Raw genomic sequence first — 14,340 nt, 5'->3', positions numbered from 1 at the left:
TCATTTGCTGTCACTTGATCCAAATCTTAAACCAGCACTTCTCACTATAAAAGGCAACCCAAAAACCAACCACCAGCGTAAGTAATGAAGGATAGTCAAAAGAAAGGCAAGGGCAAGGGGCCCCATGAATAAGTGCCTGATAGATAGATGCATGCTTGCACAAACCTGATTGGGTGAGGTGAGCTTGGAGGGTTAATCAGATTAAAACAGCCTGCCAAGGGATTCCTGGGTGGCTCAGCGGTTTAGCGCCTGCCTTTGGCCCAGGGCACTATCCTGGAGTCCCGGGATTGAGTCCCACATCGGGCTCCTGGCATGGAGCCTGATTCTCCCTCTGCCTGTGTCTCTGCCTTTCTCTCTTTCTGTGTCTATCATGACGGGATAAATAAAATCTTAAAAAAAAAAAAAAAAAAAACAGCCTGTCAAAAATCTCATAAAAACCCCTAGACTTAGAAACTCTGGCAACAACCCTCTGGGGTCCCCTCCCTCTTAGGAACTTTGACTATTGCTGCCCACCACTCTTCATCTGGTCTACCTCTTCATTCTCTGAAATGGTGTGATCAAGAACACCAGGTACTAAAGGAAAAAAAAATTCTGAAACTTAAGGTGCTTCTCAAACATCTGCCTTGCTTGAATTAATAACTCTCAGTCACATCCTTATGTTTTGTAACCTTACCTGCATATTCTGATTCTAGTAATGGGAACAATAACTCAATTCTCGAGGGCAATTAGTGTATAAAACTCTAAAAACATTCATAAAACATTTATTCATTCATTTCTCTGTCAATGGATATCTACTAAATGTCCTTGATGTCTCAGAACCAAAGTTGGGTAAAATGAAGAGCAATGGGTGACTCGAGCAAAGTTTACTTCTAAATAAATCTAACAGGACCATATTGGTAAAAGAAACATAAAGTCAGGTCAGGCCAAGTTTATTAATATGGGCTTATGAAGCAGAGACTCTACATTTAATGTTGTAGTTCTAGGAGTTGGGAAGAGCTCTAACAGTTTGGTTGTTTGGCCGAAGCATGGGCCCAATATGGCCCCTAAAGAGTGAGCTGGAAATGCCAGTCATGTATTACTTTAATGTAGGAAAAGGAAGTCAGAGGCTTAGAGAGATTGGACTATCAGAGAGGATTTGTCACTTAAGACCTATTGAAATGTGTATGGCCCCCCACTTCTGCTACAACACTGCCTTCTTTGTCCCAGCCAGCATTCTCCTATTGTTTCTTGGGGTGTTCCCTATGATCACTTAACAGAGGAAGAGAAGACTCAGGACTGTCTTTATAGGCCATTCCGCCTGATGTCCAAGAACCATATTAAAGTGGACAGCTGCAGCACTCTAGTCCCTTCCTGGGACATCCAATGGAGGACGGTGATGAAGGACTATCCTCCTAGTAGGCAGAATTTTGAGTGGTACACATAGTTGTTCACTTTGCTTGGAAGGAGAAATGGCCACATGTGTGATTATTTATTAATTCATAGACTGTGGGTGGTCAGAGACTTGGAAGGAAGATGTTTAAAAAATTAGTGACAAGGAAAATTGGGAAGAACTATGTGGACGGACCTCTCTGAATGGGTAGAAAAACATCAAGATACATGTGTCCCATTTGAATACTCAATAAAGGGTGACCTCTGCAGAAAAGGATTTTAGTAATCAAGTGGATTGGATGACCCACTCAGGGGACACACGTATCCAGTCAGCCTCTTCCCCCCAGTTATTCCTGCCATCATCCAACAGGCTCATGAACAAAGTGGCCATGGTGGTAAGGAGAGAGGTTATGCATGATCTTTGCAACATAGACTCCACTCTCCAAGGTAAACCTGTCTATGTCCCCTGATGAGTGCCTAGTCTTCCAGTAGCAGAGACCAATATTGAGGCCCCAGCATAGCTTCATTCTATGGAGAGTTCAACAACCTAGGTAGTGGCAGGGTGATTACTTGCCAGCTTCCATCATGGAAGAGTCAACATTTTGCTCTTGCTAGAGTAGACATGGACTTGAATCCAGATTTATCTTCCCCACCTGCAATGCTTTCACCAGGAGATACAATGATTGCATTGAGCTAGAAGTTAAAACTGTCACCTGATCACTTTGTGTTCCTTATACCTCTGAATCAATAGACTAAAAGGGAGTTAATGTACTGGCTGGGATGATTGATCCTGATTACCAGGAGGAAACTGGACTGCTTCTTACAATGGAGGTAAGAGAGAACATGACTGGAATACAGGATTGCTTAGGTTGTCTCTTAGGATTTCTATGCCTCGTAATTAAGTCAATGCAAATCTATAACAACTCAATCCAGGCAGGATTACTAGTGGTCCAGACTCTTCAGAAATTAAGATTTGAGACATAGTACCAAGTAAAGAACCACCACCACTTGAGGTGCTTGCTGAAGCCAATGGGAATATCAAATGGATATTAGAAAATAAAGACTATAAATACCAGCTATGACTATGTGCCTAGTTACAAAAAGGAGGACTGTAATTGTCATGAGCATTTCCTCATTATTTTGTTACGAATATGTTTGTGTGTGTGTCCGTGTGTGTATGTATGCAATGCCAATGTCTTTTATTTTCTTTTGTTCCCTGATCACGTAATATAAGGAATATTGACTTTATAATATTTAAGTTATATCAAAAAGAAAAGTAAATATAATTCAAGAACTTTACCTCATCTTCTGGGGAATTTTAGTGCATTTCCAGCTGTAGCAGGCTAGTCGTATCATGGTGGGTGGAATTGTGGCCTTGTTATTGTCCTTACTTGGAGATTAAGTGCGGTTTAAGAAGCTACGTATGGGTGGCAAGTTAACAAGGGATGGACTTGTGATTATTAATTTTATGAGTCAACTTGACGGAGCAATGGGGTGTCCAGATAATTGGTAAAACATCATTCTGGGTGTTCTTGTGAAGGTATTTTCAGAAGAGATTAATATTGGAATTGGTAGACTGAGTAAAGCTGATGGCCCTCCTTAATTTGAGTGGTCCTCATTCAATCAGTTGAAGGCTTGGATAGAATGAAAATCCTGACTGAGAAAAAGAGGGAGATTTCTCTGCCTATTTGAGATGAGATTGTGGATTGTTTTTGTTTTGTTTGTTTGTTTGTTTGTTTGTTTCTTACCTTCAAACACAAACTAAAGCTTTGGAGATCCTTGTTTCTAGAGCCTACTGGCTTTTGGACCAGAACTAAACCATTGACACTTTTGGATCTCCAGCTTGCCAACTGCATACTTTAAGATTTCTAAAAAAAAAAAAAAAAAAAAAAAAAAAAAAGATTTCTCAACTTCCTTAGTCTATTATCTTCCAGGAATTTTGGAAAACATACTGAGCAAGACAGACATGGTGCCTATTCTCCTAGTGGTCACAATCTAAGAACTTTATAGCTATTCAGTCTTGCACAGGACATGAATTATGTCTGATACTAGTTTTATCCATTACCTAATATCAGAATTTTGTGTTTACACTTTTTTTCTACCTTCTTTTATGTTCTTTTCTTTCTTTTTATCTGCCACAATATGTACTTACTGAGAACCTATAATGAGCAATACAGAGTGCTAAGGACCTTGCTGGATACAAGATAAAAGTGACTTTGTCTCTCCCTCAATGAGTTCAAAGGGATCTGCTAACTGACAGTGTTAATATATGAAGAAAGAAATAATTTTAGTAAAGTAAATGTATGAAGGAAGGCTTCAGGGAGGAAGAGACTTTTTAGGTGATCCTTTAAAGGAAGCAAGTCTCCCACAGGAAATAGTTGTAAGCTCAAACTAAGTTGATGGTTCAAATTGAGCAACAATTTCAGAATAGCTAATGAATTTATTGAAGGTGAAATTTTTGGCCTCATGTGGTTAGGTTAAGATCTCTGCTTTGGGAAAAAATACCAAATGCAGGTCCAGGAAGAGCCTAGAATGGTGTACTGAGAAATTTAGAGACTCTATTTCCTATACCATCAGGATGTAACATAAATAAGTGTAGATATGTAAATATTGGAGCAATAAATTATTTATAGAAATAATATTGCAAAATGGAAACTCTAAACCAGTTTTAAGTTCCTGCTTCATTCCCTGATAGATTTGGGTTTCTATTGAGCTATAAAAACAAAGCATTGTCATGCTGTGTTTATTATGGAAAATCTCTCTGTCCTGCTTAAATGATTTTAGTTTTCAACAACTTCAGATGACAGACTGTAATTTTGCCTTTCAAGCCAACTTACATTGTCTTTTCTGAAGGAAAATCACCTAGATTTGTCATGCCTGTTGCAAATTACTTCTAAATGTGCCTCATATCTTAGTGTATAATTCATGATTGATACTTTATTTATTTAGCTTTTTTTTTTTTTAACCAAAAAGTTTTCAGGGTATATTAAGAAAAGTGAATCAATATATCATCAGAATCCTTGGAAAATTCATTCCTTTAGGAACAGTTTTGGTAGGTGTTCATGAACTTGTTTTGTTTCTTTTAAGGTCAAATATTAAAAGTTACTTTCAAAGTTACAATTATTTTAGGAAATTTAAGTTGATAGGAGGATTTGGGAAAAGTTACAATTTTTAGTGAGAACTTCAGTACTCTGAATTATTCTATAGAAGGTATCATTTTAATGCTTTTTCATGACTTTTACAATTATACTGACTATAAAATTAGGTTATTTGCCTTGACTACCTCTATGTTCCCTTTATCTCAAAGTTTCTATGATTCAAAATTTCAAAAATGATAGCTTCTTTATAGAAACTCTCAGTAAGGGCAGCCCCGGTGGTGGAGCGGTTTAGTGCCACCTGCGGCCCGAGGGGTGATCCCGGAGACCTGGGATCGAGTCCACCATCGGGTTCCCTGCGTGGAGTCTGCTTTTCCCTCTGCCTGTGTCTCTGCCTCTCTCTCTCTCTGTGTCTCTATGAATAAATAAAATCTTTAAAAAAGAAAAGAAGAAAGAAAAGAAAAGAAAAAAGAAAAGAAAAAAGAAAAGAAAAGAAAAGAAAGAAAAGAAAAAAAAAGAAAAGGAAAGAAATTCTCAGTAAACATTAGCATAAATGAACATGGAAAATAAAGTAGGTTTCTTCCTGTAACTCTAAGCTTACTTTTAGTTATTGAATTAAGTTTTAGAATACCTTTGTTCCTCAAAAGTCCAGGGACATGCACTATTAAAGATAATTTTCTCTGATACTTCAGTAATCATATTTGGTATTTTTTTTCAGTAATCATATTTGAAAAAAATAACTTGAAGATATTTTAAAAGTCATCCTTTAAAACAATTGAAGGTAGTAAAATATAGTAGCTAAAACAATGTGTTTTAGAGTCTGATGACCTGGGGATGTAGTATGGTTATTTCTGTTAACAAGTAATGTGGTCTTTGATGTGTTACCTAACCTTTTCATATGTCAGTTTTCTAAACTATGACACAGAGATAAAATCTAGTATCCCTATTGCATTGTTTCATGAATTAAATGTGATAATAAATTCAGAGCATTTAATACAGTGCCTGGCATAGAGCCCATGATCTATAAATTGTGGCTACTGCACTTAATAAAAATATTAAAAACTAAAGAAGCATCTCTGGCATTTTAAACAAGATTATATTTTGTTTCTTTGAGGTTTGTTGTTTTCATACCTATATTTTCTACATGATAAAGATATCATATATTTTCATAATAAGTAATTTATCCTGTTTTCAATTTTAGCATTCAATCAATGATAAATTATACTTCATTTACTCATTCAAGTTTCTTCTACTGCATTTCCCATCTTTCTTTCTTGGTCTCTTATGCCAATTTTTAGACATGGTTATAAATTCTTTGACACTGCTACCCTCCTCTTCAGTCTGGGAAGAATTATAATTACTTCAACCAAAAAATTACAGAAGTAATGCTATGTGACTTTCAAAAGTGACCAAAAGTATATGCAGCTCCTTCTTTGTTCTCTGGAACAGTCCATCTTCCCTTTGTGAACCTCCATGGTAAGACTTCCAACTGCCCTATGCCACTCTGCTGGTGCTTTGGTCTCCAGTTCCAGCAGAGTACCATTATTTAGCCATCTCCACTAAGGTGCCAGGTATGCAAATAAAGCATGGTTACCTCATCCACAATATAGGTAAAACAAAATAACCACCATCAATGCCACAAGGGGTAGGAGAATTGGACAGCTGGTTCCTGGAAAATTCCTGAACCATGCAATCATAATAATTTAGTAAATGACTATCACTAAGGCTCTAAATTTGGATAGTTTGTAATGCAGCAGCAATAGATAACCAGAATGAGTACATTATTCATGCTTGCCCTTTACACAGTCACCATTTTGATACCAAAATCTTTTGCACTTGCTGAAAATAATGGACTTCATAATGAGGTACTTGCATGTACAATGGGAAAGAAGGCCCTTCATTTTAGGGAACAGGTAACACTTTTATTGCTCAAGAAACCCATTACAAGTACAATTTTTTGCAGGCTACTTTCTGCCTCTATTGTTAATTATATGCAAAGGATTTGAATGAAAAATCGAATGTCTATAAGAAGCTCCTCCGAAATACATTTTTTATTACTCTATACAGGTATTGGATGACGTGTCCATTTATATCACAAGACTTTATTCAGTGGGGAAGTCACGCTACTGGTACTCCGAGCTAAAATTGTGCCATTAATTTATCTTTGTATAAAATTATTTATGTTTTTGTATTTTATTTTATTTTATTTTGTATTTTATTTTTTAACTTTAACTTTGATGTACTGTTATCATGCCCTTTGGCTTCTTAAATGTGTCTCATTTTGACAACTCCATTATATTGCATAATGGAAGAAATTGGCCTATTCATTGGATTCTAAAGGGAAAATGGTAAATTATATTATTTTTAATATACACTGTATATTTATTACAGATAAATGGAAAATTAGTATAGCCTGAAGAAAAATACAATAATCTGAATTACTATAACCTCAAAACAAGAAAAAAATAAATGTATATCTTTATACATTTATAAACATATGTATATTATATATGTGTAGTATATTACAAAAATTGTTTGCTTCTACATATTGCCTGTAAACTTCTTTACTTACATAACAATACATTACGAACTGTAATGCATGCTAAACATAGATGTTCATCATTTTTAATCTCCACATACTTCTTTCCTAAATCACTTGACCTATTATTGTTATATATTTACATGGTTCTTGATTTTTTACTAATGTGAACAATGTAGCAAAGAAAACATCTATATCTTTGTGTACTGGTCCAAGTTATATTTTTAAGGATGTGTTTTGAAAGGTAGAATTTACAGATCAAAATTTATAAATGTGTTTCTCCACTTAATAAAATTTGGTTGAAGGAAGTTGTATATGTATTCAGGTTCATCATGATAATTGTTTAACTTATAAATGAAGACATGTCAGCAATAAACAGAGTCAAAAAGCAGGGAGAAAAGAAATTTGGGGACTTGCACCATTTGTCTCTGGATTCCTGGGGACTATTATCAGGATTTTGCTTTGCAAAATAATAGATTTTGTTTCCATTTGTAGATTTCTGACAGAAAAACGATTGTTTGCAAAGTCTTGAGCCTGGGAGGATAGTGAGCTGAGTAGGTGTGGGGAAAGTTTCTGTGCATGGAGCTGTATCACACATGATTTCATCTCTCAACCCAACATTTTTCTCATGAATTCATATACACTAGTGATTTAATCAAAACTCAAAAAACTAAAAAAAAAAAAAAAAAAAAAAAAAAAAAACTCAAAAAACTCTACCATAGTCAGTTTTGATATTAGTTAAGCTTAATGTCTCTGTAGAATATTTCAGAAGAGTTTGAACACACATATGCATGCACACATACTATTGGACACTAATACTACTAAAACTTATCTCAGTTTGGCTTCTCTTCATAGTTAGAAAACAAAAGTTTGATATTTTTTCAACAAAATTAGTGTCTAAAAATTAAAATTGTAAACATTTTTAAAAATTAGTAGAAACTAAAATATGCAGGATATATATAAAGAATCATATCCTTAAAAAAAGCATATCCTTCTTATTTGAGAAGTAATAAAAATTATGACAAAGAAAAAAGCAATTTAATTCTGTCTTTAAAATAAAAAGAATTTTTAATATAAAAAACACATAAAAAGGAAAATTATGTGCTAAGAAAATATTTATAAATCCATAAAAATAGATAGCTAATATCTACATTATTATTGCCTTAAAAGGAGAGGAATCATCCATTGAAGAAGAAATATGTTTATAGAATAGGATAGACTTGCTACATTGTGATTTTCCATATTTCAAAACGTAGGTATACTTGCTATTAATCTTATAAAGTTAACAGCAAAGGATTTAAGGGGCACCTGGTTGGCTCAGTCAGTTAAGCATCTGCCTTCTGCTCAGGTCATGATTTCAGGTGCTCTCTCTCTTTCTCAAATTAATAAAATCCTTAAAAACAAAGCAGTAAGTAACTTAAAATTCTTAATTATTAAAATAATTTGCTATGTTATAAACATTCAAAATGTTTAAAAATCTCTGATCCAAGTGAAGAGAAGGATGAAGACTGTTAAAAAGCATATACTTGAAATTGAAGTGTACGTAATGACATTGAGCATAAACAAAAATCACTTCAAACAACATTGAAATATTAATTTATTGACCCTGAATTTTAAAATCATATTAAAGCTTAATAGTCTTTAGAACCCATTCTTTATAAATGGGACTTTTATAGACAAAAGGCAATTTACTTAATAATCAGAAAAGGTTTAGCACCCTTTGGCCCATTAATTATTTTATATAAAGATCTCCTAAACAAAAATTAAGCAGAAAAAAACTCACAAGAACAAAAACAGTAATTTCAATGTTATGTAACAGTAATTTAAAAACTTATCATTTCTTATTGTCACTAATGAGTAGAGTTAAATAAATTAATATAGAGTAATATACATTTTAAAATGTTATAGTGTATAATGAACAGTATCTCTGAAAGCAGACAGAAAAATAAATGCAAAAAATCAGAAGAATATTTCAGCCTTCTTACTTCATCATGTGGCATTATTTTCCCATTACCAAATACCTCAGAGTGGCCAGATACTTTTGTAATGGCTTTCTTATTAATATTTTTTCTACTCATGTAAACTAATTGATTTAGGATATTAACAAAATTTCCTGCATCCCTTTGACAAGAACCAGTTCTGGTACTATGTGATGATTTGTAACTTATAATTTTCAAAACCAAGACAAATGTCTGGTTAACTTTGGATCAAAAAAAAAAAAAATCTTTCTGGTTGCAATTTAGCATAGTGATGGGGGAGGATGTTTCCTGGAAAGAGATTGGATTTTGTAAAATTTTCATTGAAATTTCATTTCTTCAAGAAAATCCTGAGATAGGACATTGTCTTAAAATTATAAATGAAATGTAATGATATGTTAGATTATTTTAGTTAAATATGTTTTTGTCTTGCTCTGCATAATCCTAAGGCCTTAAAATTCTATAACTCTGAATGAATGAGTCTTAAAAAATCATGATATGCTGCTGAATTTCAAAAGTATAATAATGAATATTATGTATAAATATATTTATAAATGAGACAACATAATATAATAATAATAAAATATATCCCCAGCCATAATTAGAAGTACTTAGCTAATTTTATGGCAAAAGGCTAAAAAAGAGATTTAACTGTAAATACATTGTATTATGATTTAGAAATTCATGAAATCACTCATTTATGTATCTTTTCAAAAATAGTTGTTGAATACTAGCTATATTTCCAGTGTTTTTACACTTAGAATTATGAGCAATTGCCCTTTCTATTTTTCTGTGAATTTTCCTTAATTGGGAGATCTACATATTAAAAATATAATAATATCTTTGGTTTTCATATGATATTAAACAAAACATTGCTTAAATAAGAAGAAAAACTGGGGGGGTGGGAATGTTGTGACTCAGCTGAATGAAAGGTATTAAAGGGGATCATTGGTGTAAAACTACAGAAGACAATGGGAAAGAATCAAGTTCAAGGAATTGAAAAAGGAAGAAAGAAAAATTAATGAGAGGCTGCAAAACTGCAAAACAGTACTGAAAGAAATTAAAGACCTAAAGAAATGAAAAGGTAACATATAATCATGGATTGGAAAACTTATTATTTCTAAGATGGAAATATTACCCAAATAATTCTATAGATAGGTGCCATTTCTATCAACATTCCAATTGCCTTTTTTTTTTTTTTTTTTTTCAGAAGTGGGAAAGCTGATTCTCAAGTTCATATGAAACTTAAAGGGGCTCTGAATCATCAAAACAATATTAAAAAAAAAAAGAAAGATGATTCGCACTTCCAAATTTCAAAATTTGTTACAAAGTTGCAGTAATAGAGCACATGGGTGGCTCAGCTGTTAAGCATGTGCCCTGGGCTTAGGTCATGGTCCCAGGGTTCTGGGATTGAGCCCTGTGTAGGGCTGGGCTCTCAGCTCAGCGGGGAGCCTGCTTCTCTCTCTCTCTCTCTCTCTCTACCCCTGTTTCCCCACTCACTTGCTCTCTCTCTCAAATAAATACATAAAATCTTAAAAAAAAAAAAACCCACAAAGGTACAATAATAAAGACTGTGTGGTACTGGCATAAGGATAGACATATAGATCAAAGAAATGGAGCTGCGTCCATAAATAAGCACATACATTTATAGCTAATGGATTCCAACAAAGGTTCTGTGACCATTCAATGGAGGAAAAAATAGTCCCTTCAACAAATGGTGGTAGGACAACTGAATATTCACGAACAAAAAAATGAAGGGGGGACCTATTTTAGTCCTCCAAAAAAATAACTCATAGTGGATTAACAACTTAAATATAATGGTTAAACTCATAAAACTTTTAGAAGAAAACACAGGTAGAAATATTCATGACCTTGTATTTGGCAATGGGTTTTTGGATATGACACCAGAAGTTCAATCAACAAAAGATGAAAAAATTAGACTTCATTAAAATTAAAACATTTTGTGCATCAAAGGGCATTATCAAGAATGAGAAAAGACAATCTGTAGAATGGGAAAGATATTGCACATCACATATCTGATGAGGGTTTTGTATTCATCAGAGGTTTCCAGAGAAACAGAACCAATAGGAGAGAGAGAATACATAGATGATAGATGGTTGGATAGATGATGATAGATAGATAGATGATAGATAGATGATAGATAGATAGATAGATAGATAGATAGATAGATAGATATGGCTTTTATTATTGTAATTGCCTCACACTGATATGGAAGTAGAGACACTCTACAGGCTGTCATATGCAAGCTGGAGAGCCAGGGAAGTCCTCAGTATAATTCAGAGTCTTAAGGCCTGAGAAACAGGGATGCTGATGGTGTAAGTCCCAGAGTTCTGAAAGTCTGAAAACCAGTAGCTTTGATGTCTGAGATAAAAGATAGGCATTCCAGCTCAGGAAATGTGAGGGAATTTACCCACCATTTGTCTTTTTGTTTCACACCAGCCCCCAAGGTTTAAATGATACTGACCTACTTTGCTGAAAGTGATTCTCTCTACTCAATCTACTGAATCAAATGCTAATCCACACCCAGAAGTAATATTTTACCAGGTATGTGAGCATCCGTTAGCCCAGTCAAGTAGACATTTAAAATTAACTAACACAGATTTAATATTTGGAATATATAAAGAACTCCAAAAACTCAATAATAAAAGACAAACAACCTACTTAAATGGGCAAAAGACTTGAATAGATATTTTTCTAAAGAAGGTATACAAATGCTCAAAAAAAACACATGAAAAGATACATGATGTCACTAGTCGTTAGGGAAATGCAAGTCAAAATCCTTGATATCTGCTAGGATAGCTATAACAGTTTTTTGAAAGTGGAAAATAACATCATTAGAAAGAATGTGGACAAATTGAAACCCTGGTGTACTGCCAAGTAGGAAAGTAAATGGTTCATCTCTGTGGAAAGCAGTCTGGTGGTTCCTCAAAAATTTAAATGTAGAATTATCATAGGGCCACTTAACTACATTCCTGTGTGTACACAAAATAAGTGAGACAGATACTCAAACATATTTCTGCACATTCATGTTCACAACAGTAGCAATATTCACAATACTCAAGAGTGTTAATGTTAACCCTCTTGTTAATGAACTCCATTTCATTAAAAACATGACCTCTGGATTTGCATAGTATGTAACTATCATCTCAATAAAAAATACCCAAAAAAAAGAATAAATTAAAAGCATTCAAATAGTCTACTTCAGAAGGGCCAAATATAATTTGTTTTCTAACACTTGCTGACTAAAAGTAATTATAAAAAAAAACCCTCTAAACCCAAACCAAAATGGAAAGGAGTAAGACTCATATCAGCATCATCATCATTGGTCATGTAGATCGGCCAAGTCTATCACTACTGGTCATCTGATCTACAAATGTGGTGGGATCAACAAAGGAACTATCAAAAAATTTTGAGAAGGAGGCAGCTGAGATGGGAAAGGGCTCATTAAAGTCAGCCTGGGTCTTGGAAAAACTGAAAGCTGAATGTGAACGTGGTATCACCATTGATATCTCCCTCTGGAAATTTGAGACCAGCAAGTATTAGGTGACCCTCAGTGATGCCCCAGGACACAGAGACTTTATCAAAAACGTGATTACAAGCACATCTCAGGCTGACTGTGCTGTCCTGATTATTGCTGTTGATGTTGGTGAATTTGAAGCAGGTATCTCCAAGAATGGGCAGACCCATGAGCATGCCCTTCTGGCTTACAGACTGGGTGTAAAACGACTAATTGTTGATGTTAACAAAATGGATTCCACTGAGCCATCCTATAGCCAGAAGAGATATAAGGGAGTCATTAACAAAGTCAGCACCCACATTAGGAAAACTGATTACAACTCTGATGCAGTAGCATTTGTGTCAATTTCTGGTTGGAATGGTGACAACTTGCGGGAGCCAAGTGCTAACATGCCTTAGTTCAAGGGATGGAAAGTCACCCATAAAGATGAGAATGCCAGTGAACAACATGGCTTGAAGCTCTGGATTGCATTCTCTCACCAACTTGTGCAACTGACAAGCCCTTGCATCTGCCTCTCCAGGACATCTACAAAATTGGTGGTATTGGTACTGTCCCTGTGGGCCTAGTGGAGACTGGTGTTCTTAAAACTGGCATGGTGGTCACCTTTGCTCCAGTCAGGGTTACAACTGAGGTAGTCTGTTGAAATACAGCATGAAGCTCTGAGTAGGGCTCTTCCTGGGGACAATGTGGGCTTCAATGTCAAGAACCTATTTGTCAAAGATGTTCGTCGTGGCAATGACTCACCAATGGAAGCAGCTGGCTTCACAGCTCAGGTGATTATTTTGATCCATCCAGACCAAATCAGTACTGGATATGCACCTGTGTTGGATTGTCATACAGCTCACTTTGCTTGTAACTTTGCTGAGCTGAAGAACACAGATTGTAGTTCTGGGAAAAAAGCTGAAAGACAGTCCCAAATTCTTGAAATCTGGTGATGCTACCAATATTGATATGGTTTCTGGCAAGCCTATGTGTGTTGAGAGTTTCTCTGACTATCCTCTTCTGTGCTGTTTTGCTGTTTGTGGCATGAGACAGATGGTTGCTGTGGGTGTCATCAAAGCAGTGGACAAGAAGGCAGATGGAGCTGGCAAGGTCACCAAGTCTGCCCAGACAGCTCAGTAAGCTAAATGAATATTATCCCTAATACCTGCCACCCCAGTCTTAATAAGTGGTGGAAGAACATGTTCTCAGAACTGTTTGTGCCAATTGGCCATTTGCATCATAAAATCTTCAGAAGGAACAGAGAATATTTTGTGGACAATTTCTGTGTGTGTGTGTGTGTGTGGCAGTTTTAAGTCATTAGTTTTCAAAATCAGTACTTTTAAATGGAAACAACTTGACTAAAAGTCTGTCACACAATTTTGAGACCCATTAAAACAAAAGTTTAATGAGAAAAAAACTAAATTAAAAAAATTTCATCATAACATTAAATAGCTGAAAAGAACTAGTTTTCAACATATTTTAAATATCAAAAACTATATAAATTAAAGTGTTATATAATACTTCTAAATATACATAGTGGAATCTAAAAACGCAGCCTCATTCTTTTCAAAATATAGAAATTTTTAATTTTCCTGTGACCATAAGGCTGAAGTGTAAACTGAAAATTTTTCTAGATTTTATTATGATTATTAGTAGTATATATTTGATCAAAAACAAATAAATGAAAAACTATTTGCACTTATTAAACATAAAAAATTAATTGGAAATATATTTCTTAATGAGATAAACAATCATTTTTTCCCATCAGCCTATGTATCCATCAATTAGAATAACAGTACTAAAAAGTGTCATGTTTCTGCATAAATTTCTTTCTTTTTTTTT

The 14,340-nt window shown here is 34.5% G+C and overlaps 1 pseudogene; it reads left to right on the top strand.

The window, feature by feature from the left end:
- The first annotated feature begins 12,284 nt into the window (after window positions 1-12,284).
- Window positions 12,285-13,638, top strand: LOC106559104 (annotated as a pseudogene).
- Window positions 13,639-14,340: the final 702 nt, after the last annotated feature.

Source organism: Canis lupus, chromosome 8 (genome assembly GCF_011100685.1).
Source record: "Canis lupus familiaris isolate Mischka breed German Shepherd chromosome 8, alternate assembly UU_Cfam_GSD_1.0, whole genome shotgun sequence".
In the NCBI taxonomy this organism is placed as follows: Eukaryota; Metazoa; Chordata; class Mammalia; order Carnivora; family Canidae; genus Canis; species Canis lupus.
This window is presented reverse-complemented; position numbering and strand designations above follow the sequence as displayed.